This window comes from Rhinopithecus roxellana, chromosome 10 (assembly GCF_007565055.1).
Source record: "Rhinopithecus roxellana isolate Shanxi Qingling chromosome 10, ASM756505v1, whole genome shotgun sequence".
NCBI classification, from domain to species: domain Eukaryota; kingdom Metazoa; phylum Chordata; class Mammalia; order Primates; family Cercopithecidae; genus Rhinopithecus; species Rhinopithecus roxellana.
In genome coordinates this window covers 97,609,587-97,635,942 of record NC_044558.1, presented here as the reverse complement: position 1 = coordinate 97,635,942, position 26,356 = coordinate 97,609,587, and the positions used below count along the sequence as shown (strand labels likewise).

The 26,356-nt window shown below is 48.3% G+C and overlaps 1 protein-coding gene across 1 annotated transcript in view; it reads right to left on the bottom strand.

Annotated features, from left to right (window-relative positions):
* The window catches only part of CMKLR1 (chemerin chemokine-like receptor 1), a 53,188-nt gene extending 38,582 nt beyond the window's left edge, over nucleotides 1–14,606 (bottom strand). Inside the window, exon 1 of the mRNA XM_010360617.2 lies at nucleotides 14,317–14,606. The gene's annotated coding sequence lies outside the window, so the exon portion shown is untranslated. The remainder of the gene's footprint in view (nucleotides 1–14,316) is intronic.
* Between the last annotated feature and the right edge of the window lie 11,750 nt (nucleotides 14,607–26,356).

Sequence of the window (26,356 nt, the reverse complement as noted above, 5' to 3'; positions counted from 1 at the left end):
CAAAGTTCTCAAGCTATTTTCTTAAAGCAAGTGCCCTCAAAATAATTGTATGCAGTTTAAAAATAAAACACACGGCCTTGAAATAATTTTAGTGAGGGTTTGGTTTTCCCTAAGGGAAAGAGATCCTGTTCCCTGAGGGCTGAGGGTGTACCCTTCTGCTGTTGGGGCTCGCTTGTTCATTTCCTTGCAAGTGTTTACTGAGCACCCACAATGTGCTGGGTGCAGGGGTGGTGGGTGGCCTGAGCACGCTTCCTCCCACAGCCTCCAGTCTGACCACAGCCAGTTCCCAGAGGGAAGAAACCAACAAGAACCCTGTCAACACCCAGGGCCTCAAGAACCCTCCCACTGGGAATAGGTGAGTGCTTGGTTTTGCCCAAAGTTGCTGCACCCAACCTCTGGAAGACCACAGCTGGTTCAGAGCACTTGCTACAGAAGGAAGAGGGCGAGAGGAAAAGGAGGAGAAAGAGGGAGACGGGGCAGTGGAGACAGGGCAGCGGAGTCGGGGCAGTGGGAGGTGCACTGGGAGGACAGGGATCAGGCAGCCTGGAGATGCCCCCAGCATTTCCAGAGGGCTCCCAGGCACCACCACCCCTCGGGGAGCCAGAAGACACCCAGACAAACCTTATGGGTCGTTCTGGAAATTTGTTCTGGGGGCCTGCCTTGGACTGTGGCTTCTTTCATTTCACCCCTGTCTGCTCTCAATCACCTGAGAGGATGAAGATCAGAGCCACAGAGCTTCTTACTAAATCCACATCGTGACTGGGGATTGTCCACATTGTGGGTGCTCCTGGCAGGTGCAAGGCAACTTGCACCCCTACTGTTATCAGCCCAATTCCAATTTCCCCAATGGGTAAATAGCTGGCTGTGGCAAATACCACAAATATTTAAATAGCTGGCTGTGGCAAATACCAAAAACAAGTAAAGAAATAAAACATACCCTCCCACAGATCCATCTCCCCCTGCCCCACCCAGACAACCCTATGAGGCAACATCAATATTACACCCATTTTACAGATGAGGAAACTGAGGCAATCAAGCAAGGAAGTCAAGGAATTTGAAGCCAAGCCACCAAATTCCAGAAGCTTTGACCATCTTGCCATGCTGCCTCTCTAAACACACCTGGATAAAACGCACTTCTACCCACACCAACCCAGCCACCAACACCACATCCTATCCCAGTTCCCGCTTCCACTCCCTGCACAAGGAGGGAAGGAAAGTCAGTTGAAAAACAGTTTTACCAGTTCCACAGAGAGTGGCAAGGACCCCAGGCTCCTCATCCAGGGCACGGGACATGTTGGGGTAACCACTCCTACCCCCAGGCTCTGTCAGAAATGCTGGAGGGTGGGCGAGCAGTGTAGACATGAGTGTGCTAAGATTGGGACACTCACCTCTGTGACCTCCCAGGCCTGCCCTATTTCTCTGAACTCTGCTAATGTGGAGCTCTGTCATTTTTTTTAAGGCAACCCAATTCTGGCCATTCTGTCTACAAGAAAAGGGAGGAACAGAGAGGCTCCAGTGGAGGTGCGAGGAAGTTGGAACTACAAATTTCTCCTATGAAATTGACTCAGTAGTTTTCTGTCCTCAGGTCCTTGCAGCAGAGGAGGCTGTGGCTTGCTTGTCTCTGGGAAGATCCCCAACCAAAAGCTGCCCCTTCCCTGTGCTTATGTCCGCAGCATCTGAATGTCCCCCATCCTGAGCACTCTCTGCTGGCTGAAGGCATCCTGCTCGCAAACCTTCCACTCCGGCAAGCTACCATCAGTTGCAAACACCTCAGTGTGAATGAGTGTATTGCTTTGGTTTCCAACCGGCCATCTGGATGAGAATAGGCTTCTGAGGCAATGGGCCATGACACTGATGAGTCAAGCCATGGAAGATGAAGAGACAGTCCCATCATAAAGGCCATAATCAGTATAGAAGGGGTCTGCAGCAGAGGAACGGGGGAAAGACCTGGAAATCACAGGGGAGAAGAATTCATGGACTCTGGAAAAGGGAGCTGGGAGAACAGGGGCAGCCTGGGCGATGTGGCCTTGGGCACTCAGCTGATGTCTTTGAGCCTCAGTCTCTGAGCCTCATCAAGGACAGGGAAAGCTGGCTGCTAAGGGACTGGGGGCTAGAGCAGAGGAGGTGATTGCAGAATTCAGTCGCATTTCAGAAAGTACTTCCCAATGACCTCGCATGCACCCTGCCTTATTTTAAGTGCAAGGAAGTCTTCAGCATGCTTCTTTTACAAGGGCTCTACCAAGCACTGGTCCTACTGCTATGTGTTTTTTCACGGATTCGCTGATTTAATCCTCACCACACAGCTCGTGGCAGATCCTGTCATCAACTCTAATTTACAGTGAAAAAACTGAGGCTGAGAGAGAGAGAGAGAGAGAAACTGATCCAAGATCACCCAGCTGGTAATCAAGGGACTCAGGATTTGAACTCAGGTGTAACTCCTAACGTGGAACTGTAACACGATAGAACTCATCAAAGAGCAAAGAGCTATAGCTGCTAAAGGGTGGGTGCCTTTCAAAGACAGAGAGGGGGATTGGCTAATAAAGATGTCCTGAGGCCGGGCACGGTGGCTCATGCCTATAACTCCTTCACTTTTGGAGGCCAAGGCAGGAGGATCAGTTGAAGCCAGGAGTTTGAGACCAGCCTGAGCAACATGGTGAGACCCTATCTCTATAAAACCTTTTAAAAATTATCTGGGCATGGTGGCACATGCTTGTAGCCCTAGCTAACTTGGGAGGCTGAAGCACAAGGATGGCTTGAGCCCAGGAGTTCAAGGCTACAGTGAGCTATGATTGCACCACTGCACTCCAGCCTGGGCAACAGAGTGAGACCCTGTCTCTTAAAAGAGAGAGAGATGTTGTGAATTAGAGAACGAAGGAGTGAGTGAACACATGTCATCTCTCTAGGTCTCCGTTTCCCTGGCTATAAAACAGGACTGTTTTTCCCACCTCCCACACATCTGATGAGTGTCTGTGAAGCCAGCGGGTGGGTGCTTGGCTTATAAACAGCCTGTTGTGATCAGCCAAGAGGTAGGACTGGTCCCAGAGGACAGTCTCGGAGGAGGGAAGCAGGACTGGGCAGCAGCCCAGCCTGAACTCCACGGGTGAAGGCTACCTGTCCCTTCAGGCGGTGGAACCAACACAAAAGGCTCTTGGAAGGAAGAATGAGGAGGTGCAGTGGGCTTCCTGGGCCCCAGGACAATGTGAAACACCGGACGGGGTGGGACGGGGCTGAGAAAGTGTGGATCAGAGGCCAGCCTTCCAAGACGTGGAGGTCAGAAACCCTGTGATGGGGAGGGGAGGGTGTCTCCCCACCAGCTGGCCTCACAGGCTGCTCACAGCAGTTCTCTCCTCTCCCCAGAGTCATGTTTCTAATTTCCTGATTTCCTTCACATCTGAGACTTTTCATGGGAGGAGAGGGAAAAACAGTAAAAGAAAGGCCTGTTTAGGCCAGACAGGGCCAGCTGCCCCCAGGAGAAGTGAGGCCAGCAAGTCAAGGTCTCCACCCAGTCCGTACCATGTCTTTTAGCCAAGGCAGGAAGTCCAAAGGGAAAAGCTTGGAATGAAACCAGGACTTTGGCATTGCCTACAACGAGCATTTCTTAGCCTTTCATGGTTCAGGAGTGTTGGTCTCCCTCATCCCTTCCCCACCAGGCCAGCCCCTGACACTGAGGCCCCAACTCCGGGCCACACATGATCTCGTGTAAGCCCCACAACACCCCAGTGAGGAAAGCCCTTTTATGATCCTCTTCGTAAAGTTGAGGAAACTGAGGCTCAGAGCAGTTAAGCAACCCTTCTGGGGCCTCCCAGCCAGCACGCGGCTGAAATGGGTTTCAAAAGAGGTCTGTGAGAAAGCAGAGCAGCTGCCTCTATCCACCCGGTGGCCATCCCTTCTGACTCAAGGGAAACCCTTTTTCTTCATGACCTAAATCGCTGACAGTTGAAGAGGCCCCCTGTGAGTTGAGTCTGTCATAAAAGAGACTGCAAATTGCCTGCACTCCCTGAAGACCTGTTCTTGACATCAGTCAGCCGTACCTCCCCACAGCTAGGAGGCCAGGGGACCCTTTAGTGCCCAGCCTGGACTGGTCTGGCTGCCGCAGCTGGTGGCCAAGTCTGCCTTTCTCCAGTAAAGACATCACCAAATTGCCTTGGGCAACCCAAAGGTGCCATCTTAAATCAACTCTCCTTTAGCATTAAACCTGAAGGAAACACCTTGTTTCCTCCCAGCCTCTATGCCTAGGTCCATCAGCAAGTCCTGGGAGTAGTGGAAGGGGGATCCACCATTCAATCAAGGAAGTCACCAGTGGAGAGAAAGATTCTCTTCTCCAAGCTGGTTGATGGGCCAGACAACCCATGAGATAAAGCCACAAACCAGCATGCCCACTGGAATTTCAAACTTAATTAGCTTCGGGTTGTCTGGAATCTTCCATTGCCCAAATGTTCAAATTTAATCAACTGAGTTTGGAGAAGGCAAGGGTTGGAGACAGCAGGATGCTGTTCCCATGAAATGAAGCACAATGTGGACCACCTGGAAAATTGGGTAGGGCCTTCAAGGCCCTGAGGAGCATTCCGACCTCCTCCTGCTGTCCCTGTTTCCTGCCCACTGTGCCAGACTCCCTGCAGTCATCAAGTCTCTGGATCTGTGTTCATGCAGCTCTCCCTGCCTAAAATCTCTCTCATGTCTAGCCAACTGCTCCTATAGGCAACTCAAGGCCAACTCACCCTTAGAACCCAGCTCGAATACATGCTTCCTTCTCGAAGCACTATTTCCTGGCTTCCCCAGTGAAAGCTACCTCCACTCCACTCCTGCAGTACTTTGCACACTAAATGTATCAAGCAGGCATAAATGGGAAGATATTTATCAATAAGCACTCAGTAAAAATGGCCCAGTAGTCACTTACTGTTCTGAATGGATGATGAATTGAATCTCATGGGTGACTGCAACCTGTGAGCAAAATTTGCCCCAAGCACTGACATTAAAGTCAACCTTCTGGCTAGATGGGCCTCCACTCTGTTTACTCACCTGTCTCCCACTCAATGGGGAGCTCCCTGTATCCCATGCTCCTAGCACACAGTTGGTGCTCAGTAAATGCTTGTGAAGTGAACAGAGGCTCCTTTAGACAAATCCTTTCTGAGTTTCAGTTTTCCCATCTGAAGAATGGGAGTGTAGACTAACTTAGGGTGACAAATGATTTTCTCCAGATGGCCACTGTCATTCGTTGTTTTAAGATGAAGATGGTAGATGGTCTTTAAAGACAGACTCTAACATCCCACCCTGCCCCAATACTCACATGTCACTCCTCCCATCAAGAAATGGACTTTATTTCTCCTTCCCTTGAATCTGCACTGGCATGGTGAGTTGCTGTGACCAACAGAAAGTGGTAGAAGTGATACTGTGCTAGTCCCAGCCTAGATCTCTCGATGCCAGCAGCTTCTGCTATCACTGTTGCAGAGCCCTGAGCCTCCTGGTAGAAAAATCCAAGCAGTTCTGCTAGAGAGATGGGCTACAGAGAGAGAGAGAGAGAGAGAGAGAGAGAGCGAGCGCACACAAGTTCTGGGATGTGAGATCATCTTATATATCCCAGCCTCGGTCAAGCTCCCAGCTGAATGCAGCCCATGAGTAATGCAGCCAATACTATATGGAGCAGAGATGCACTGTCCCTGCAGAACTCTACTAAGTTGCATAATTATAAATGAATAAATCAGTTCAAGCCACTAAATTTGGGGATGGTTTGATCCACAAAGATAAACAACAAAGACATCTGGGCTCAACTAGAGGAAAAGTCATGACTGATGTGTGATGTCTGCCACAGCACATGGTGAGGCATGTGGACTTCCATACCTGGACTAGGTCATGTCAAGGTCAATGCCAATTCAATTCAATGTCAATTCATTATTCTTCTGAGGCCTTCTAGAAATTCAAGTTCCAGATTCAGAGGGAATTCATCCACCATCAGAGAGAACCCCAGCAGGCATCCAGTGGGGACCCTGGAAGGATTAAATGAACCCATGAGGTAGCCCCTCTTGGGGCAAAGAAACAGTAACTTGGAAAGAAAGTAGAGCAGTTGGTAGCAGGACTGGAAGCAGAAAGAGGTAGAAATGGGAGACACTGAGCCCTACTGATAGTAGAACAGCTGACTGGGGGCTGCAGGCTCTTGCAGCCTAGGGGACAAAGATAATCCATCCCTCAAGCCAATTCATATCCCAAGAACCTTCCAGGTCAAACACAAGCCTGGCTGGGCAGCTGGCACTTTCTCCCCTCCTAGTTAACATCCACATCCTCAAAAACGAACCTTCTTTCTTATGGGGGGAAGAGAAGGAGCCCTCATGCTCCTTGCAGCCCATGAGCCAGACAAGCATGTCTCTCTAGCATGGGGCAGAGACAGAAAGGTTCTCATAACTAGAAGTCACCAGTACCTGGGATGGAGAGACTCAAGCTGGGAAGTTAAACTGCTGGGGGATCATTCATTCATGTTGAGCCTCCTACCAGCTGCCAGGCACTTAACTTTTGCTATCTCCTTCCATCCTAACAACTACCCTATGTACTACATGCTGCCATCCCCATTTCACAGATGGGAGAACCCCCTCACTCAGAGTCAGCAGGTTCATAAGTGCAGGGACTTGAACGCAGTCTAAATGATGCTAAAGCCTGGTTCCTGGGTTGGTCCTAATAATCACTGAATACTCCCTGGTAAAGCCTCACTGGTTGCTAACACTTGCATCCATTCTAATTGGTCAATACTCTGCTGAACCAACTGTCAATAGATGGCCACCTGAACTCCCAATATCCAAATTCCAAATTCAAGAAACAATCAGATGCAGACCAATGTCACTGGTAGACAGAATAACAGATCCCTAAAGATGTCCACATCCTAATCCCCAGAACTGTAAATATGTTATCCTACATGGCAAAAGACACTTTGACATTTTGCAGATGTCATTAGGAATCTTAAGATGGGGGGATTATGCTGGATTACCCAGGTGAGCCCGGGGTCTTTAAAAATGAGACAGGGAGGCAGGGGGGCCAAAGTGATTTGATGTGACAAAGATTCAACCTGCAGTTGCTGGCTTTGAAGGCTGGGGAAGGGGACCATGAGTCAAGGAACGTGGCAGCCTCTAGAAGCTGGAAAAGGAGGGCAAACAGATTCTCCCCTATGGCCTCCAGAAGAGATGCAATCCTTGATTTTAGCCCAGTGAAACCCATTTGGGACTTCTGACCTCCAGAATAATAAGATAACAGGTTTGTGTTGTTTTAAGCCACTCGGTTTATGGTTATTGTTACAGCAGTAACCGGAAACGTATACACTTGCTACCTGAACTCTTACTTCATCTAACACTCAGGAATTCATAGATTCTGATAACTGTTCAAACCAATTCAGGTAACAAAGGATTGGCATTTGAGCATCCCCTGCCTTTATTCCCCACCCCAAGTCATTTATTGAGCACTTACTCCAGGCCAAAGAACATAGCAGACGCTCTCTCAACAACCCTGGACAGGAGGAAACTGAGGCCTAAAGAGGTTACATGTATGTGACTTGCACATGCTCACAAAAACAACAGGTGGCCAGGTGAGGTGGCTCACACCTGCAATCCTAGCACTTTGGGAGGCCAAGGCAGGTGAATCACTTGAGTCCAGGAGTTCGATACCAGCTTGGGCAACATGGTGAGATCCTTTGTGATGGTGAATACTGAGTGTCAACTTGATTGGATTAAAAGATAATAAGTATTAATCCTGCATGTGTCCGTGTGGGTGTTGCCAAAAGAGATTAACATTGGAGTCAGTGGGCCGGGGAAGGCAGATCCACCCTTAATCCAGTGGGCACAATCTAATTAGCTTCCAGAAAATATAAAGCAGATAGAAAAACCTGAAAAGGAGAGACAGGCCTAGCCTCCCAGCCTGCGTCTTTCTCCCATGCTGGATGCTTCTTGCCCTTGAACATCAGATTCCAAGTTCTCCAGTTTTGGGACTCAGACTGACTCTCCTTGCAGATGGCCTATTGTGGGACCTTGCGATCATGTAAATTAATACTTGGTAAACTCCCCTTTATATATGTAGAGAGAGAACCCTAAGAGAACCCTCTAAGAGAACCCAACTAATACATCCGATCTCTACAAAAAATACAAAAATCAGCCAGGCATGGTAGTGCATGCCTATGGTCCCACCTACTCAGGAGGTGAAAGGATTACTTAAGCCCAGGAGGTCAAGGCTGCAGTGAGCTGTGATCATGTCACTACACTCCAGCCTGGGTGACAGAATGAGATTTTGTCTCAAAAAATAAAAAATTAAAATTAAATCAACAGGTGTCAAACCCAGGATGAGAACTCACATCTGCCTGACCACAGGCCCTGCCCTCCTCTCACTACACCACACCCTCTCCCCATTGACTTCCTGTTTCTCTGACCCCTGATTTCCAGGAGGAAAAACCAAGTGTGCTCACTGTTGTTTTTTGTACCCATCTCCCCACCCACCCACCTGCTTGCACAAGAGCTACCCTCAGCAGGAACCCAGGGCTGGAATCTGAGGACCCAAGTCCTATACCCCAAGAAAGCAGAACCGATTCCGACACTCTGCCTGGATAGCAGCTGACCTCCCTGCTGAGTCAGCCACTGGTACTTCCAACAATGCCAGAGACTGTCTATGGTGGAGACAGCGAGACCCAAGGCACTCTCTACCAGCAGAGCCCAAGACTTCTCCTTGGGGCCAGACATGGAGAGAAGAGACTGGCCCAAATGACATTTCCAGTCTGGGAACCCAAGATCACAAGGCACCAGACACCCAGATGTGCAAAGACCAATTTCAAAGCTCACTGTCCCAAAAATAAAAATAGAAATGCCTTCATTGAACTGACCACGTGCTGTACTCAGTGCTTGATGGATATGGACTCATTTAATCTCACCATAACCCTGCCAGGCAGGCATTCATAGCATGCCCCACTTATGAGTGAGGAAGCTGAGGGGCTCAGGAGGTTAAAGTTCAGAGCTGGGTTCTCAACCCTGGAGCACTTGGATCTGGGATCTATTATCACTAGTGTGCTGCCAGCCAACGCCACCCAAACATCAACATTTCTTTCTTTGATAGCACCATGTAGAATTACTGTGTCTTGATTCCATCTGACAGTGCGAGGATTTCTACTTTTTTTCAATCATACCTGTGTCCATTGCTGCAAAAATCTAGAAGTTCTAAAAAGAAATAACTGGTTTCCTGCTATTGTCTGAAACCAGCATGTCCTGAGGCCAGCAGCAGCACAAAGTGGCTGCCAATAACAGGGGCTCTTCACTGCATGTCAGTCCTGGCCTAGGGCCACCTCTTCAGCAGCGGGTATGGAGAAAGTCCTGGGCTGGAAACCAGGTGTTTCAAGTCCTAATCTGGCCAAATGATCTTGGGAATGTCATGTAACCAATCAGGGTCTCACTTTCCTCATCTCTCAAATGGGTTCCACAAGGATAGGAATCGTGTCTTTCCATTGTTCTTGCCCTGTGGAGAGCCAGACGTGTAGTAGATGCTAATAAATGTTTGTTGAGTGAATGAATAAAAGTATATGTTACAAGTTTGTTTCTCCTCCCTGAGGGCCTCAAAGACAGGAAGCAGGTCTGATTCATCTCATTTTCTCACAGTGCTGCAGCTGTTACTCCCACATGAATTTATTCACACAGGAAATTGCTCCCAAGCACCCACTATGTGGCCAGCCCAGTTGAAGCCTCAGTGTCTTCCATGGACCACACAATACCTTCATGCACTGTCCCTTCTCTTTTACACAGCCAGTGACTGTAATACTTGGTCACACTGTACTTCTGCACCCCAAGACCTAGGACAACCACCCAGCTGCCTTACAGTCAGCAGCCTTGGCCCATTCTGGGGAGTTTGAACATGATTCCTGAGTTTTCACTTCCCTCATGCCCAGCCCTGGGGGAGCCCAGCCCCAGGAAAATCCCGACTCTAACCACACCATGTACACAAACATGCACACCACCATTCAAATGTGCAGTGGGGCCCTAGGACAGGAATAAGATGTTTTTAGTTCAAATACCATTCTTTTGCTATGAGCTGTGTGACCTTAGGCAAGTCCCTTTACCTCTCTGAGCCTCATTGTATTCACCTATAAAATGGGGATGATAGTCCTGAGGCCTTTCCATGTAGGCTTGTAGGGAGATTCAAGTAGATAATGAATATAAATACCTTTGACTTAATAACCCGCAACATGCTCTATCAAATCATTATTCTTATTTCCTTTTTCCAGAAGGGAAAGAGAATGGCAGTTGCCTATGTTTCAGAAAAATCCATGTTTAGGGGCCTGGAGCCTGGAAATGTACTTAGTATATTTGATGGGAATTACCTTGAGGACAGGTGATGTTGTGAGTCCAACATCACCATGTTAACTAAGATTGACTAGTGAAAATGTAGACTTAGAATGGAAGAATGAAAGCAACCCAAGAGGTCACCACATTTGTGACAGAGACAGGTGGCTGTCCACAAAAATTCATTCTCCCTGTCCACAATACACGACTGTGGCTGGGAAAGAGCTGCTCTTTGCCAAGAACCTCATATCCTTGTAACTCTATGTCCTGGCCTCCTTTGCAATTAGATTGGCCACATGATAGTTCTCATGTGTGAGTGGAAGTGATGTCTGCTGCTTCCAGGCCAAAGCAGATAAGCAAATATGCCACTTCCATACTTTCTTTTGTCTTCTGCACCTGACTGCAGACAATGAGGATATCCGAGGAGAGAGTGGGACCACCAGATGAGTCACTGAAGTAACATGAAGAAGAGGCCCACCCTCCATTCAGAAATACCTGCCTTATAATAAAGCTGTTTTGCTTCAGCCCTTATGCCTTTGGGGGCCTATTTGTTACTGCAGCTACTACCCTAGCTGATACTCCATTCGACCTCCTTATTTACAGATGAAATTATTGTGGCCGGAGAGTGAGAGTGCCTTGCCAAGGTTACACAGTAAGCCCAACAGATGTCTAAGACTTTGGTCTCTTAACTCCTTGGAGCAGAGGAGTTGCAGTTTCCTGCCTGCTCTATGGAGCCACAAAGATTCTTAGAGGCCCTTCAGCAACAAGAGTGAGATTTAGTGGCAGCCTGGAGTCTTCCACTTCTGTTTCCACGAGAATAACACCGCTTTTATCTGTTTTCAAATTGCACTTCCCCATAAGACTTTCATTTGTGGAAAGGATTCTGCAACTGAAAATAATTTCAAAGCCCCCATGCTGGGGGATTGCTAACACGATCTGACTTTCTGTGGTACTATAAGACAAAGTTTCGCTTCTTCTCTGCCAAACCTTCTGGCCTCAGCTGCTGACACAGAACATGTGGATTCACAGACGTACATGAATATTTGCTTAGAAAGGAAAAAAGAAACCTCATTGTGCAGCAAAGAACCCAAGACCTCAGTGTGAACAAAGGGCAAAAAGCAAAGACTTTTAAGCACTCTAGGTTGGTGGTTCTCAAGTTTTGGGGTGCATCCGAATGACCTGGGGTGCTGGTTCAACATGCAGACACTGAAGTCTCATCCACAGAGATTCTGATTTCCTAACTGAAGCTTTAAGAAACACTTGCAATTAGCTGGGCGTGGTGGCTCATGCCTGTAATCCCAGCACTCTGGGAGGCCGAGGCGGGCGGATCATGAGGTCAGGAGATCAAGACCATCCTGGCTAACACGGTGAAACCCCATCTCTACTAAAAATACAAAAAATTAGCCAGGTGTGGTGGTGGACGCCTGTAGTCCCAGCTACTTGGGAGGCTGAAGCAGGAGAATGGTGAGAACCCAGGAGGTGGAGCTTGCAGTGAGCCGAGATTGCACCACTGTACTCCAGCCTGGGTGGCAGAGCGAGACTCCATCTTGAAAAAAAGAAACAAAGAAAGAAAAAGAAACACTTGCGATTATTCTAATGCAGGTGGTCTAGAGATTGCACTTTGAGAAGCTCTGAGTCTACTTCATAGCCTCACAACTGGTGGTAATGACTGCACCTGTGTGGTGTAGATCAAAGGGAATGAAATAGGCTTTTGGTTTTCTTGTACATCAGTGGGAATAACAGCATTAATAATCCACCAAAGAAATCAATAATAATTTCCATTTGGCTCAGATGAGTGTCACAGGTATAGACAGGCAGAGTGGAATAGAAATGATCATCAGAACAATAGCTAATGTTTATAGAGACCTTATTTTACAACAAATCCTCTGCTTACATGTATGTTCTCATTTACTCTTTAGAATAATCTTATGAGGCAGTTTCTGATCATATTCCCATTTTATAGATGAGGAAACTCAGGCACAAAGCTAAGGAATAACTGATTCCATGTCACTCAGTTGGCCAGTGGCAGACCAATTCAAGCCCACCCCCGGAATGATGACAATATCAAATAATACCATCCTTATTTACAGATGATATTATTGTGGCCAGAGAGTGGGAGTACCTTGCCTAAGACCAAGCTGCCCCTTCTTGCACAACGTTGTATTCCCTCTTGTGAGGAGGTCTAGCATCAGAACTCTTTAGGCTTCAGTTTCCTAATCTATAAAATGAGCATGTTAATAGTACCTTCATCATATGGCCATGGTGAGGATTTGATAAAATCATCTCAAGAAAGTGGTTTGCAAACTGAGAGGAGTTATTAGGTAAACATCTAAGAGATAAGACTTCAGTCCAGCTTCCCCCACCCCATTTTGCAGACGGTGAAACTGAGACCTGGTTACTTTATTCAATGGACACTATTCAATGACCCTAATATATGCTAGCTCTTGTGCAGGGGACTGAGGATGCAGGAAAAAAAGTAATATCCCAGATCTGGCCTCTAGGAGCCTCCCAGAGAGACAGACCAGATGACTGGTCATTAGAACACGGTGTGGTAGGAGCCGTGATAAGGGAGAGACAGGCCCTGGGAGAGCCTAGCAGACAAGCCCTGACCCAGTGTGGGTAGGGGACTTCTCAGAACAAGTCAAGCCAGAGAAGGGCATGACTTGCCCAAAGTTAAGGTTATATATTCCCTGAAGTTTTGGGGGAGTCCAAAGAAGGCCCCTGTGCATCAAGAGATAACTCTCCTGTGGACTTCCCAAGTGTCTGACAATCATCATTTGAGGGTCACTGGTTTAGATTAAAGCAAAGGCCAAGCTGCCTCCTCCTGCACCTGAATTACCCAGTCACACTCACCTCAGCAGCCAAGGCATTTAGAGGAATCTTTCCTTCAAACCAGTTTGGAAGAGGCAGGAGAGACGGCAAGAACCACAGGGAAGATTGGTCTTGAGAAGGAGGTAGGGATGCAAAAGGGAAGTTGAGGGCTCTCCCTAATAGAAGAAGAAAGACTCGGAACCTGGACGTTCAGGTGTATGACCTCAGACCAGTGATCTGGCATCTCTGAACCGCACAAGTCTGAGTGATTGGGTTTATACCAAGTAGTAGTTCCCTGATATTGTAGTGTGTTGTTTGTTTATAATTTTGCCAAAGCTGGCCTGCCCATTTAAAATGAGCTAGTCTGAAAACAGAGGAGGGAGTGGAATATTTCCAACAGAGAGTGCTGGCAAAAGGTTTGTGTCCTTCATATACAAAGAACCCTTAGATATCAATAAGAAAAAGATAAACATGCCCCCAGAGGAGGAAAAAAATGGGAACAGACTTGAGCAGGAGAGTCACACTAGAAATGTGGAAAATAAGTTTATAAAAGAGAATCAACACTAATAAGTGAAATGCCTATTGAAGCATCTAGATATTATTCTCAACTTCACATCAGGGAAGTTTTAAGGGATGGGTAGCAACAAGGTGGGTTTAGGACATGAGAATACTGTGCCCTGGTATAACATCATAGAGAGGTCAAGCTGTCACAGCCTTCCAGGATACAGTGTGACCAAAAGCTCAAAAAAGTCTCAAAAATAGGCAAACCTTAAATCTAGCAGTTTCTAAAAGGTATTCATAAGACACACACACAAAGATGTCATACTAAATAAAGTGTTCTAATAGGAAAAAAAAAAAAGGAGAAGCAAGTCGATTAGGGAAAAGTCAAATAATCTTAAGATATCCTTTCTATGCAGCCATGAAAAATGTATATTGGAAGAATATAGGTGATACGGAAGAAAGTTCACAGTCTGTGGTTACGCAGGTTATCCAATTAGATGTGGAAATGCACATTCATATATCTAGATGTGTGTCCTTGCTATTCCTTTAAACAATGAGCATGCATTACTTTTGACATCTGAAGATAATAACAAAACTCTTCCTTTTGACAAATATGAAATTATAAAAGGAAACAAACTTTTCTCTCTGTTAGTATTCATTCCCCTTCTCTGGCCCCTCTCAGAAGACACCCAAGGCAAGTGTGCGAAGATACCTTCCCTCTGGTCTCTGCCCGGAAGGTCTTCCTGAGAGTTCCCTGTGACTGCAGGCCACTGGAGGCTGTTGGGGAGACTTGCACACCCTGGCTTCTTTCTCCAAATCACAGGTTCCTCTGGCTGTGGCTGTTTGCCCAGAAAGCAGTTCATTCATTTGTTCACTCAAGATCCCCCTCCGAACCCCCAGAGCGCTGCGGCTGGAGCACCCCTATCACCCGGAGGCTTCCAAGGGAGCCGGCTCTGTGCTGAGCTACCTCCTGGCCGCGGGGCTGCTTCCCTGAATGGGACTGGGACAGAACACAGCCAGAAAAACAGCTGGAGGGAGGAGAGCAGGAGGGAGGGGCAGGAAACTGGGCTGACCGAGGGCGGGGGCGGCTAGCTGCGTGGAGAAGGGGCTGCGAGAGGAGGGTGCCCCTACCAGCCGGGGACTGGGCTCGTGGGTGGCGGCGGGGGCCCGCTGGGGACCACCCGCCCCTCAGGCAGCCTCTTTTAGCTGGAAAGCCGAGCCTACTGAGCGCAAACCGGAGCACAGGCGACCCCCAGCTGCTGGGGAAAATGCAAGCGCCTCTGCTCCCGGTGAGGGGCTCCAGCTCCACGCTGACCGAGAGACTGGCTGCCTCTCACCCTGGGCCTTTGCAACGCTGTTCCTCCCACCTGGATGCTATTCCTGCCCTAATTCGTGGCCCGATGGTCTCCTACTGCCTCTTCAGGTCTCAGACTGACGATCACCTCCCAGGGAAGCCTTCCCCAACCCTCAGGGGCTGCTCTGCTCCTCAGGGTCACCCCATCACCTCATTGATGCAGTGCTGTCCTTGCCTGTTAAGATGTCTCTCTCCTTGCACCAAGAACTCCTTGCACCAGGAACTCTGTAGGGAAATAACTGTATTTGTTCCCTGCCCTAGCCAGGCACTAAGTGCTGGTTCATCAACTGTGTGGCCACCATCGTTAGTGGAATAATCAAAACAACTGCGAGCAAGGCAGGGTGCTAGGCGATGTGCTCACACTCTAGATAGCAGGGATTATTACTACCCCAGTCTTCCCAATAAGGAAACTGGGACACAGAGAGATTAAGCCACTTGCCCAAGACCACACCACCAGCAGTTGACAGAGCTGGGATTCCAACTATGTTGTCTGGCTCCAAGGCCCACCCTTGGCCCCAGACTGAAGAAATAACAGAAGTGCCCACTGTGGGCCCCTGTGCCAAGTGCTTCTGTGGAGTAAGCCGTGTGAACCACCATCAACATCAGGGAGGCATCACTTGCCCATTCTACACATGAGGATGCTGGAGCCACAGAGCAGAAGTTGTTTTGTCCAAGGCACCCAGCTCATGCTGACGGAGCCATGGCTGGATCTGAGTCTGTCTGATTCCAAAGCCAAGACTGCCTACGACTGCCTAAAATAATATTTTTAGAAAGGAAAAGAAAAGGGAAGAGCAGGGGAGGGGAAGAGAAGGGAAGGGAGGAGAAGAAAGAAAGGAAGAAAAGGGAGGGCAGGGAGGAAGGTAATGGGGAGGAGAGGAAGGTGAAGGGAGAGGGAGATGGGTAGGGAGGGAGAGAAGGAGAGAAACCTGTGTTTTGGGCCTCAAAGTCTTTGGCAGGTGGAGGAATATGTCCTCATCGTCTGATCAGCCTTAGAACCCCACTAACCTCTCCCCACCATCCTCAATCCTTTAATTCAGTGAGCTTTACACTTAGAAACCATCTAATTTCATTCTTCCATTGTACAGATAACTTGAAGCCCAGAGAGATTGAGTCTCTTGCCCAAGGTCACACAGATCTCTACAGTCAGAAGTCTAGCCCAGTCTACCCAACTGTCTTCTTTCCTCTCTTCTTCTTTGGGCTTATCTAGGGTACAAAACCCCTTATCCAAACACTTACTATACAGATAAGAACGCTGAGCCCAGAGGAGGCAAGGGACTCACCCAAGGTCACCAGAAGCTAGTAATTGTATTAGTCCATTCTCACACTACTGTGAAGAAATACCCAAGACTGGGTAATTCATAAAGAAAAAAGGTTTAATTGACTCACAGTTTTGCATGGCGGAGGAGGCCTCAGGAAACTTACAATCATGGTGGAAGGTACCTCTTCACAGGGTGGCAGGAAAGACAATGAGTGCCAAGCAAAGGGGGAAGCCCCTTAGAAAACCATCAGATTTCATGAGAATTCACTCACTGTCATGAGAACAGGATGGGGGAAAACCACCCCCATGTTCAATTCCCTCTCACCTGGTCCCTCCCATGACTCATGGGGATTATGGAATTCCAATTCAAGATGAGATTTGGGTCAGGACACAGAGCCAAATCACGTCATTCCCCAAGTTCTCCTGGTAAAAGGAGAGGATATTTCCATAACGTGGCAGGGATCCTGTATATCACCATCTAATAGAGACCAGAGATTCCTAAAGCCTAGTTTCCAGACCAGCCCCAGCAGCCTCACCCGGAAGTTTGTTAGAAACACAAACCCTTGGCCGGGCGTGGTGGCTCATGCCTGTAATCCCAGCACTTTGGGAGGCCGAGACGGGCGGATCACGAGGTCAGGAGATCGAGACCATCCTGGCTAACATGGTGAAATCCTGTCTCTACTAAAAAATACAAAAAACTAGCCGGGCGAGGTGGCGGGCACCTGTAGTCCCAGCTACTCGGGAGGCTGAGGCAGGAGAATGGCGTAAACCCAGGAGGAGGAGCTTGCAGTGAGCTGAGATCCGGCCACTGCACTCCAGCCTGGGAGACAGAGTGAGACTCCATCTCAAAAAAAAAAAAAAAAAAAAGAAACACAAACCCTTGGGCCTCACTGCAGACCTAGGCAATCAGAAACTCCAGGAAGCCATCTGGGTTTTAAGAAGCCCTCCAGGGGATTCTGATGCTTGCTCAAGTTTGAGATCCACTGATATAGGCATTTCAATTAGGAATCCATTGAAATGGGTCCTGGAACAAGTCACCTTGCCAATGCACAGAATAGTGGCTAAGAACAGAGGCTTTGATAGCAGACGGACCTGGTTTGAATCCCTGTCTCTGTCACTGTAAGCTGTGTGACTTGGGCAAGACCTTTCACCTCTGGAGTCTCAGTTTCCTCATATGCTGTGGACCGTGGAAGAGGAGGAGGAGGAAGAGGGAAGGAGAGGAGGGAGAGGAAAAGAGGAGGAGAGAAAAAGGAGAGGAGGAGGAGGAAAAAGGAGGGCCAAGTGGAAGAGAGGGGAGTGGGGGGAGGATAAAAAGAGAAGGGGCTAAGAAGGAGGAGGGAAAGGGAGGAGGGATATGAAAAGAGGAGGAGGAGGGAAGAGAAGAGGAAGAGGAGGGAAGAGAAAGAAAGGGGAGGAGGAGAGGGCGGGGGAGGAGGAGATGAGGAGGAGGGAGTAAGGAGGAGGAAGGAAAGGGAGGAAGGAGATGAAAAGAGGAGGAGGAAGGAGGAAGAGAGGAGGAGAAGGAGGAGGAGGGAAGAGGAGGGGCCAAGAGAAGGAGAGGGGAGAGGGAGGAGGAGAAGAGGGGGAGGGGTTAAGGAGAAAAAGAGAAAGGGAGGAGGGAGATGAAAAGAGGAAGAAGAGGGAAGAGGAGAGGAGGAGGGAAGAGGAAGGAGGAGGAGGGGTCAGGAGGAGGAGGAAAAGAGAAGAGGGGGAGGAAATGTAAAGATAAAGGAGAGGGGAGGAGAAGGAGTTGGGGAGAGGAGGGAGAGTGGGAGAGAGGAGAAGGAGGCTAGAAGGCAGCCTTTCAGGAAGATCGAGCACACGGGAGCTATGGAAGAGGAGCTGGGTAAATCCAGCCTGGGATGGACTCCTGGACATGCCTCTTCCTCCCTGGAGGTGGCTGTAGCTGTGGCAGGCCTCCCTCTGCCTCTGGCCTCCCTAGGCTCGGGTCTCATCAGCTAGGAGCCACAACTGGCAGAGCAAGGACACTGGTCCCCCAGCCAGCTGGGCCCCTTGGCAGTTGGCAGAGGAGGTGGGAACCCACAGCCCCACTGGGCCAGTGAGGAAGGCGTGGGGCTACCTGGCTCATGACTCTCCACCTGGGGGCTGTGGGACAAGCTGAAGCCACAGGCCTTTGGTCACGCTTTTGAACAGGGCTAAACAGTTTGGCTTTTCTTTCTTGGAGCAAAAAGTGTTTGTTGTTGGTTGTGGGGGGTTTTATGTTTTTGTTTTAAATAGGATTTTGAAATCTAAGGGCTGAGCTGGGGATACTGGGACTTGAGAGAGAAGCAGTCTCCTCCAGAACCCTCAAGGAAATCTCTGTGTACACCCCTAGCAACTCCACATAGAATCAAGATGGAGGGTCAGGCTTCTTTTTGGGGTCCAGCTCAGGTTGACTGGTTCTTGATTCCTGGAGCTCTGTGTTAAAGGGAATCTGAGGCCACATCCTGGCCTGGCTGGAGGGAGCACAGTGATCTGTGAGCAATGCCTGCCCTGGACCTGGGGTTGGGAGGAGGGTTGCCTTTCTCATCCCATGCTGTCCTCCAACTAAAGTCCGTCCCATTGGCGCAGGGTGGACTGGTTCAGCAGGGACTGGTTCCACCCCTACCACACCCTCCCGGTACTGGCTGTGCCTGACATAATGGAGCTTATGTCTCATTCCCAAGCCACTGGGTAGCTCCTTCCAACAGATCTTTAGTGTTCACAGATTCCTAACCCTCTACTTAAAGCTGAACGGTTTCCCCAGCCTCCCTGATCACCAGTGGTTAAACCAGGTTCACCAGAGAGGCTCCCAACCAAAGGAGGCCTTCAAAGATGCTTCCTGCCACATGAAGGATCCTCTCTGAAGTCCAAATTCTGCCTACTTTGGACTTTCTTTAAGGTATAGACAGGCCACATGGGAATGACAGCTCCTCTATTTCAGCCAAAGATGGGCCATGTGGCCTTGGGCGAGTCCCGTACCTTCTCTGGTTCATTCAGTGGTCAGTAGATACTCACCGGACCCCACCTCTGTGGCAGGCACAGGCTGGTGAACAAGACAGCCATACCCCATGCTCAGAAAGCTGGCCTGCTGGAGAATTCATTTTTTTTATTTATTTATTTACTTTTTAAAAAAATTCTTTTGAGGCAGAGTCTCCCTCACTCTGTTGCCCAGGCTGGAGTGCAGTAGCAAGATCTGGGCTCACTGCAAGCTCAGCCTCCCGGGTTCAAGCGATTCTCTCACCTCAGCCTCCCAAGTGACTAGGACTATAGATGTACACCATCACACCTGGTAAGTTTTGTGCTTTTAGTAGAGACGGGGTTTCGCCATGTTGGCCAGGCTGGTCTCGAACTCCTGACCTCAAGCGATCCTTCCGCCTTGGCCTCCCAAAGTGCTGGGACACAGGGGTGAGCCACCATGCCCAGTGAAATTCCCCATTTTAAATGAGATATGATTATTTCTAAGAACCCCTTAATTACCAGGAAAGATTCTCAGGCAGGCTAAGCATGGTGGCTCATGCTGATAATCCCAGCATTTTGGGAGGCCAAGGCAGGACAATTGCTTGAGACTAGGAGTATAAGATCAGCCTGGCCAACATCATGAGACCCTGTCTCTACTAAAAAAAATAATTAGCAAGGCATGGCAGCACATGCCTGTAATCCCAGCTTCTTGGGAGGCTGAGGCACAAGAATTGCTTGAACCCAGGAGGTGGAGGTTGCAGGGAGACAAGAAGGCACCATTGCACTCCAGCCTGGGCCACCACGCAAGACTCTGTCTTAAAAAATAAAAATAAAAATAAAAGATTCTCAGGCAATTAACATGTCCTGAAGATGGAAGCAGCCTTTAAAGGAGCAGAGGGCAAAATAGGCTGGAAGTCTGTGACAGGCAGAATAATGATCTGCCAAGATACCCACATCCCAATCCCCAGAACCTGAGAATATGTTACCTATGTTACCTTAGGTGGTAAAAGGGAAGGGATTTTGCAATGTGATTAAATTACAGATCTTGAGATGGGGAAATTAGCCTGGATCATCCAGACAAGCCCAGTATCCTAATGTGAGTCCTAATAAGAGTAAGGCAGGAGATCAGAGCAGTGAGAAGGCAGTGGGGTGATGAAGGAAGCAGAGATTTTAGTGATGTGGCCACAAGCCAAGGAGTGTGGGCAGCCCGCAGACATCAGAAGAGGCAAAGAACAGATTCTCTCCTGCAGCCTCCAAGAGGAACCAGCCCCACGAAAACTTTGACTTTAGCCCATGAGTCTCATTTTGGACTTCTGAGCTCCAGAACTGTAAGGATACAAATCTGTATTATTTTAAGCCACTAAGTTTGTGGTGATTTATTATAGCAGCATTTAGAAATCTAATACAAGAGTTGTTTCAAAGAAGACCAGAACACTGGGCTTGGGGGCAGACAGATCTGGATTTGAGTCTCTGCTCCACTTGCTAGCTGTGTGACTTTGTGCAATTTCCTAACCTCTCTGAATCTCAGCAAATGGGAGTAATAGAGTCTCTACTTCAGGAGGTTGTTGGGAAAATTAGAGTTGATACACATAACCTGCTTAGAAAAGAGTGTAGCACAACTGTCATATAGTAAGTATTGAATTTCCACCCCCTTCTATTGAGCATTAAAAAGGCCACATACCTTGTGCAGGAGGTGGGTTTTATGAGGGGGAAAAAGGCCACATTCCCAAATGCAGGCCCTCAATTGTGTCTTGGGACACTGCAAAACTAGCCATCCTGACATTCCATTTTGTTCTGTGTCACTCCACTGCTCAACAACATCCCATGGCTCCCTATTACAGTGTCTTGATTCTGGTCTATCAAAATCCCCCATAAGCTGGCTCATGCCAACCTCATCTCCCAAGATGGAGAAAAACTAAAGGGATGACACAGCTGGAAAGAAATCTAAGGGGAGCAGGACCTTCAGAGGTCAGCTGATATGTCACTTTCTCCCAACCTCTCATGGCACCCTGACCTCTACTGCAGCACCATCCTCAACCATAATGCCATGACGATGTGTGCAATGTATATTTTCTCAATCCACACCTAAAGCTCCAGCGGGACAGGGACTGGGACCAGTGATCAAGAAGCTGCTCAATACACGTGTATGTTAAATGAATGAATAAATGAATGGCCGAAGTCAGCAAGCAGTTCAGGCCGGCTAGGCCAAGGAGCCGGGGAAGCCTTCCTGAGGGCTGAATTCTAGTTCTTAACCACGGAGAGGACTGCAGAGTTACCAAGACAGGAAAGTGGAGCATTGAGCTGTCACCAGACATGTGCTATGCCCCCAGACAAACATTTTATTGGAAACAGGATTCATATCCGGGAAGTGTGTGTCTGAGGAACTATGAGAGTTACTTCTGTCCTGTAGACCAGGCTCAGAGAAGGAGGGGGAAGGAGGAGGGAGTTTCTTGAGGACTTGGAGACTGAAGTGGAAAGATGGACAATTGTGAAGTTGAGGTTTTGGAACTGAGAAAGAGAAACAGAAGGAAAAAACTGGCACCCTAGTCTATTCTGTCCATTAGATGAGCATCCAGGCCCCTGGACTTTGTCCAAGCTGGAAAGGTTAACAGCACTGAAGGGTTAACAGTCTCCAGTGGGGATGGGGAGTCAGGAGGCCCCAATTCTAAGGCCAGCAGAGGGATTTTTCTGATGGAGGTGGGCAAAGCCCACTGCTCCCTGGTGAGCCCTGGGGACCCCACCTACCCAACCCCTTCTGAAAAAGGCAGTTTTCCACTCTGGGGGTGGGGGGACCACCCTGGACGCCTGGGAGGGGTGGAAGGGCTGGGCAAGGTTGTTCTAGAGCATTTTTCCTGGACCCCAGATGGGGATGGGAGGAGGTCAGAGCTGGTGAGACCTGTGGCTATTCCCCAACACTCAGGTGATGTCCAGCTGCACGTAGCTTCGTTCTGGGAAAGCTTCCATTCTTGAGGGGCGAGAGAGATACAGTGGGGAGAGACATGGGGAATGGAGGCCCAGAGAAGGTTAGTGACTGCCCAAAGTCACACAGCAAGTCCTGAGCAGCTGATCTAATCTCCCAATTCCCAGAGAAGTCCACCAGCCCCCATTTCACACACACACAGACCCCGGGGCTTCTGGTGGCCTCGCCCCTGGCCATCCCCCCAGTTGCATGGCCTACCTCTTCCCCTCCTACTCTGAACCTATCATGCAATTTAAAGACTCCACATCTTTGTTAGAATTGCCCCTTTGGCCAGAAATACCCTCTCACTACCATGTGCCCAGCCATCCAGCAACCTCCTGGTCATCTTTCAAAATCTAGCTCAGATGTCCTCTCCTCCAGGCAGCCTTCCAGGATTGTCCCTTCTCCCCCCATCCCCGCTGGGATCATCCCTTCTGCTAAGCAGATCTGTACTTGGCCAACACATTCATGCTTTCTCAAATCACACTGCTTTTTCACTTCACCATGTGCACATCTGTCTCTGCCCTCTGGACTGCCATCACCCTGGCCCTGACACGGGACCTAACAGTCATACCAGAAGTGTTTGATGACTTGAGCCATCCCTACTCTCTTGCCTCCCTCCCCAGGGCCAGCTGTTAGTATGAGCTACTGGAAATGGACAAGAAGCACCAAAGTCACTGCATTTTAGGAAAGTCAGCCTAGTGGACAAGAACACAACCTTTTGAGGTCAGAAAGGTCTGAGTTCCAACCCAAGCCCTGCAACTTTCTTGCTGTGTGACCTTGGGCAAGTCACTTTCCCTCTCTGGGCTTCCCTTGCCCCTTTTGCAAAATGGAGATGGTAATCCTGACCTCAGAGGACCAGAGGACTGGTTGGGAAGATTCTCTGGAATGATGCATGTCGCATGTACCACACAGAGCGCAGAGTAAGCACTTAGTACATAGTGTTGCCATATATCTGTGGGTTGTTTCTGGAAGCCTATCTCCCACACCCCTATTCCCCACCTCTCCCTCTGAGCCTGGTCTTGCAGCATTCACCAAAGTGCCTGTTCTTGCCTTGTTTTTACCAGGGAGGAAGTAAAGCCATGTCCACTCACTGGCTATGTAACCTTGGGAAAGTGACTTCACCTCTCTGAGCCTCAGTTTCATCCTCTGTAACATGGAGATAGTAATAATTCCTGCCGGGCAGGGTACTGTGAGAAGGAAAGGTCTTAGTACTTGTAAAGTCCTTTGAGCAGTGCCTGGCACCTACTGAGTGCTGGCAGGCAAGGGAGTAGTCAGAATGTTGGACTCACCACCTCAGCCCCTTCTTTGTCCTCCCTCTTTCTCCTCCCATCCCCAGCCCCACCCACCAATCTATAATCATTCACTTGGTTTCTTTTCTTGCCTCTGTTAGGCAAACCCACAGCCTCCGAGATGGCTAGACTCAGACTCTTCAGGTCTGTACTAGTCCATTCTCACACTGCTATAAAGAACTACCTGAGACTGGGCAATTGATGAAGAAAAGAGGTATAATTGACTCACAGTTCCATGGGCTGTACAGGAATCATGACTGGGAGGCCTCAGGAAACTTACAATCATGGCGGAAGGAGAAGGGGAATCAAGCACCTTTTTCACTTGGTGGTGCAGGAGAGAGCACGCGTGACAGGGGACATGCCATACACTTTGAAACCATCAGATCTTCTGAGGACTCACTCACTACCATGAGAACAGCATGGGGGAAGTTTTCCCCCGTGATCCAATCACCGCCCACCAGGTCTCTCCCCCAACATTGGGAATTGCAATTCGACATGGGATTTGGGTGGGGACACAGAGCCAAAGCACATCAAAATCCTTAGGCCCAAGTCCTGGGGCACCTCCACAGCCAGCAGACTCTGGCTTTCTTTCTAAAGGACCCCTTTTTTCCCCGAAGAATCCACATGGAGCTCCAAATACAAGGCATACAGAAATGGACCTGCTTAGTTAAGGAAGACGGGGACCATGGAACTCCCTCTTTCGACGTGCTGGGTGCCCTGGAGTCCTCCCAGGCTTCATCTGAGTGCAACTCAAAATCTCCCAATTAATCCGACACCCCCTGTTCCCACCCCTACCTGGGGTGAGGGGGAGGACTTTCCACTTTTACGTAATTTCAAACTTACAAAAAAGTGGCAAGAATAGTATAAGAAACTCCATTATAGGGAGTTTATATTTATTAAAATATATTTATTAAAGTATTTAAAATAATATTTTATTTATTAAAGTATTTTAAATAAATATTTTATGTATTAGAATATTTTAAATATTTTATTTAATAAGCTATTTTAAATTTATATTTATTAAACTATTTTGAATTTATATTTATTTATTAAAATATAAATAATTGGCAACTCAGGGTAAATACAGACTTAAGAAGTTCTTAAGTTTATATTTACCAATTTACCAAATTATTTATACTTTGTAAATATAAATATATATAAATATAAATATATTTTGTAAATATAAATAACTTGGTAAGTTTATATTTATTTATAAATATAAATTATTTATATTTACCAAATATAAATAATTTGCCAATTATTTGTATTTTGTCCCATTGATTTCACCATTATATCCTCTTTCTCCTTCCTCTTTCTCCCTCTCTATCTCCAACTTTCTACATATTTTATCCTGAAACACTCCCATTTTGCATATGGGTAAACTGAGGCCCCAGGAGTTGCTTGGTGCTCCTGACCCTGGCCCTGCCCCCATGGCCCCACACTTGGGGCCCAGAACCTGGAGCCCACCAACTTGTTAAGGGCCTGAAGAGATATTTGAAACCTGTAATCATAAGTGAGTTGGCCCTAGAACACCAAAAGGAAACTGCGACATCAAAATTAATAAACGTCTGGTTCGACGTCTGCAATTAATTGATTCACATGAGTGAATCAGCTGCACCTCCACAGTCCTCCTGTCATTGGAAATAGAAGAGCACAAGTCATGAGAACACGATGAATAATTTATTTTTCATAAAATCCCAGATTGCATGAACTATTTTAAAACCTTTCCAGATATTTTTATAAGAAACACACATTTTGAGGTTCACCATGATGTGGGGTGGGGCCCCCAAATGTCAGAGATCCCAGAGCCTTCAAAGGCTTTAAAACAAGCTCTCCTTGCCTCACATCTCCTTGATCCTCACTTGAATCAGGCATAAGATGGAGGTTTTTCCATGTATTTTTACAACGAGACTGTATGTACCTTTTTATGTGGGTCATAAAAAAAAATAAAAAAATTTCAAAAACACGGAGCAACACGAGGAATTCGTCATAGCAACGGGGCTGCCTTTCCTATTTTTGAAAAGTAAGCCTCCCCCTCCCCCTCTTAGTACAGAAAGTTTATTTTCCTGTGGGAGCCTCTGACTCAGGACTCAGGCTGCTGCCTCTGCAGAGAGATGGGAGGAGTGGGGGCGCTGGCCCTGGGCCTGGGTGGTTGAGGCTCAGGGACTGAGTTTATTTGCTCAGGGGTCCCAGGCCTCAGATCCCTTACTGGCATCTGCACTAGGAACCTGACGCCCAGGGAATTCTGGTCACCACCTGGGCCTCCTGCTCTGCTCATTCACGCACCCCACCACCCAGGCTGGCCTCCTTAGAAAGCCCTCAGCTTATAGCGGCACAGCTAGGAGAGTTGTACCAGTTCTGTAAATATTAAAATATTTCCTGATCAGTTGGTTAAACAGAATCGTATCCTAGGACCAACCCATAATCCAGGAAATAAAGGGGTATCGCTTGTTAGCTGGGAGCCCAGGATCCTCATGTAGGGCTTCATTGTTATTGGTCAGGGCCCAAGCCCTATCAGATGATAAATGGGATATTATTGTAACCTGTGTGGGCTTCAAAATAGCACCTGGGGGAGGTAGAGGGCACAGTGTAGGTTTTTTGTTTGTTTGTTTTTTGTTTTTGAGACGGAGTCTCGCTCCATCGCCCAGGCTGGAGTGCAGTGGCCGGATCTCAGCTCACTGCAAGCTCCTCCTGGGTTTACACCATTCTTCTGCCTCAGCCTCCCGAGTAGCTGGGACTACAGGCGCCCGCCACCTTGCCCAGCTAGTTTTTTGTATTTTTTAGTAGAGACGGGGTTTCACTGTGTTAGCCAGGATGGTCTCGATCTTCTGACCTCGTGATCCGCCTGTCTCGGCCTCCCAAAGTGCTGGTATTACAGGCTTGAGCCACCGCGCCCGGTCCACAGTGTAGGTTTGAATCCTGCCTTTATACTTGCCAGCTGTGTGACCT